At 38.3% G+C, this 3,691-nt stretch overlaps 1 long non-coding RNA gene across 1 annotated transcript; it reads right to left on the bottom strand.

Moving 5' to 3' along the window:
• Positions 1-775: 775 nt before the first annotated feature.
• Positions 776-3,414, bottom strand: LOC139964902 (uncharacterized). The gene is made up of 3 exons (XR_011792123.1): positions 2,641-3,414; positions 1,522-1,678; positions 776-1,248 (listed from the first exon to the last, which is right to left on the bottom strand). It is a non-coding gene; the product is annotated as an uncharacterized lncRNA (long non-coding RNA).
• Positions 3,415-3,691: the final 277 nt, after the last annotated feature.

Raw genomic sequence — 3,691 nt, forward strand, 5'->3', positions numbered from 1 at the left:
AATGGTATTTTGAATAATAATAGTTCTATATTCTACAAATAATATGAACAATAAAGGTGAATGGTACAAATAAGTGAATAACGAGGACAGTTAACTTAAGCCCCAGATAGAAAGAAATAATGTATCTATTAAGACTGGGTCGATACACTCAATGGTGTAGTAGAGCTGGGCCTTTGCGATGATTCAAGATACAGGTTCTTCATCAAAAGGCGCGGCGCGGAATTAATAAGTGATTAAAAGTTCATCCAAGGACAGTTGTACTAGTCTTAACAGTATCCACTTCAATTCACTGCATGGAAGTCAGATATGGTATGGAAAAGGGAAAGTCTATTCCGTAGTAGAGGTGAAGATAATTAGATGAAATAAAAGTCACTAAAGACTTGAATATCCTTCAGCCAAAACTTGAACAGATGCGCAGAACATATTAACAATATGAATAAAACAGGTAACGAAATGTTACGGCAAACAATAAAGAACCGTGATATTGGAACAGGGTCAGGGGCGATGGTTCCCCAACAACAGTATATAAACCTTTGACTGGTTTCAGGACGCGGTATTTGCGTCATCGTCATCAGTAAATGTAGTTGTGAATATGCAAGAGGTAAAGCATGCCCATAACACCCTCCTCCCCCCTCCCCTCCCCTCTCAAAAAAAAGTGTGATTTGAAGAAAATGTGGATATTTTTCAAAGGTGTCTGGTAGGTAGGGTAATCTACGTAAAACTACTAATAGCTAAAATGAATATATGAATAAGATCATGTTTTCTGGTTCCTTTAAACTCTGAGGAACAAAATAATGACCACATGACTTTGAAAAAGTTAACCCTCTTCACAAACTTCAAACTTGATTAAAATTTCAGACTAAGATATCAAGATTTAACACCATCACAGTTCATCCTCCAAATCATCTTCCCCTGCATCAACAATCTCAACATCTTCTTGGAAGTTGCTGCAATTTCTATATTTACATAGGTCTGTACACGGTAGTTGTGCATTCATTCAGGAACATCTTCCTTTAAGACATTTGCCGACTCTACAGCTACTGCTGACACACTGAAGCAAAACATCTGGGTCAGGTGGCTTCGTCATCCAAGTGATTATAAGGTCATCATTTTCAAGTTTCCATCCATGTCCCTCTGGTGAGAGTGCATCAATCCTTTGCTGCAATGCCCTACTGTGAATAGCAGCCTGGTTGGTGCAGCGCTTAACATGCTGGATCAGAGCATCTTTTGTTGGTGGTAAACTCTGCTCTGAGGAGGAGATGAACAGAACACCTTGTACCATGAAATTCGATATTTTTGAGTCTCACATTTTATAATGGGGTACCAATATTATTACAATTCAGCTAGAAATATGTTGCAAATTACTTTAATAATTTTAATGGAAAGATTAACCTGATATTGCATCTCAAAGCGTTTAGAGAATTTTTTAATTTTCCTTGGGGGAGGACCCCCATATTCCAAAAGTCCTAGATCCACCCCTGAACACCCAATGAACCACACATTGGAGAGAGAGTACTTTACCTTTCAAGATCTGTATGTCTTCCTTGTCAAGAATTGTATCTAGTTTCTTCAACATAGAGAGTGGTACCTCACTTCAATGGCAACACGGTCTTTTCCTCTAATATTCATAAAATCTGGGCTCATCTTTTTTCAGCTCTGCTGCTTGTCGAAGCAATACCTCAATAAAATGAAATAAAAAAAAGCAAATTGTTTTGCATTTTCTGTTGATCAAAATGTAAGTTTGAACAAATAAGAACTAAGACAATTTTATTTATATACCATGTGATCTGCTCATCTTCTATGGACAAACAAAGACACATTCAAATTTTGCAAACCAGTGTCATGCAAAAAAGAATTAAAACAGGCTTTTTTTGACAGTACAGTACATTATCTCTTAATGTTATGGTTTAAATTATACAATGGTAGATTATATCTGTTACTAATAATAAAGGAGACAGATACTTGTTCATTTTGGTAAAGCTAGACAGGCTGACCATAAGACCTTGCAAACCTAACCTTATTGCACCTTTGTTACACTTATTTTTCTAACTAATATAATATCTCTATCATTCAAATAAAGGGCCACAGTAAGAAAACTATGAAGCCTGTATTTAACACTTAGGCTAGTGCCCAGATGGAGAATTTGAAACAAATTTCCGTTCCTACCACCATATAACAAAACAAATCAGATGACCATGCCACTAATTATATTCAAAGTGGCTATTCTTACGACTAGTTGTAACAATAATTCCCCTTTGCGCATGCGCAGTTGCTATTTTTACAACTGGGAGTACTATTTTTACGACCAGGAGCAACAATATTTTCCGGTTAGGGTTAGGTTAAGGGTTAGGGTTGGATTGAGGGTTAGAGTTAGGGTTACCCCTACTACATGCGCAGTTGCTTTATTTACTTTGAATTCGCATGAAGTCGCCGATGTTGTAAGAATAGTTTATAAATAATTGTTACGACTAGTCATAAGAATAGCCACGGCCAATTATATTATGTTCAGGTCCAACACTGTGCCCTTTGACTTGGATTATATCCCTTAAGAGCTACTGATCTTGCATTATGCAACTTCTCTTAACACTTCAACTATGCCACAGAAGTACAAGTAGAGTCGTGTAGTATGCTTAGGCTTACCCCCATCGAAAGTCTCTGCCTGCTGCAGCTTGTCCCGTTTGCAACGCCTAGTAATGTATTGTTTCTTTTCCCACATATAATAAATTGAACAGGCAATACACCAGAGCTTCTGCTTGGTTTCCTCGATCTTTTCCGTCAATTCTTCGTTTAAAATCATATGGGGTCTCCTCTGGAACTGTCCGTTTTCTTGCAGCAATGTGCTTGCTATCAATGAACCGCCTGTAACACTTATCGTGGAACCCCATCATACTATGCTGTTGAACACACGCTTGATCGTAGTAGGCCATGGAGTAATCAGTAGTACGGCGATATCACTGTCTCCGCCGCTGAGATTAAGCCAATCTTTAGCGCAGGAAGTAACTTTAGTCCATCGTTTATTCGTCAGTGCATTGAATGCTTCAAATTTTACAGATTCAATGTGCACTGAGCACTGTAGATTTCCGTGTGTCGGAGACTGACTAGCGCCCGTGGGAGCCGCCATGTTTGTTGTTTTCTACAAAGATTGCACACAGAACTCATGGCTCATTGGACAATTCATATCACATGGTACAGATATCTCACTGGCGCACAACTTTTGAACGTAAAACGGCAAGTTTCTTAACATACGCAATAAAAAATATAGTTCGATCTTTCGAGCGGAATTGCAAAAAAAACTGCAGGAAAGTACATGGAGAACTTTTGGATCATTAATCTTAATTAATTTATGTATTCAATGCTGTAGAGAAATTTTAGAACCGCAGTTGCTGGAACGAAACAAGCGAATTTCGACCTTCAGCTGATGGCCTAGTTTGATGGAGCGAATGAAAGATTTGATGAGGGGGTTGTAACTGGTAACGAATGGAATGCGTGTGTTGGGACTTTTAGACTTGTATTTTAATAAGTCCTCACGGCTCAACTTGTCGGCCCTGGAAATACCCTGTCTAATTAAGTGAAGGGGTATCCGACGTTCAAGAAATAACCAGTTAATATGGATACCTGGTGTTCAAAATCACATGGGTTGGAGCAAATGCGTTTAAGTCTAATGCATTGGCTGTAAACAATAGAACTCTTG

Source organism: Apostichopus japonicus, chromosome 23 (assembly GCF_037975245.1).
Source record: "Apostichopus japonicus isolate 1M-3 chromosome 23, ASM3797524v1, whole genome shotgun sequence".
NCBI lineage: Eukaryota > Metazoa > Echinodermata > Holothuroidea > Aspidochirotida > Stichopodidae > Apostichopus > Apostichopus japonicus.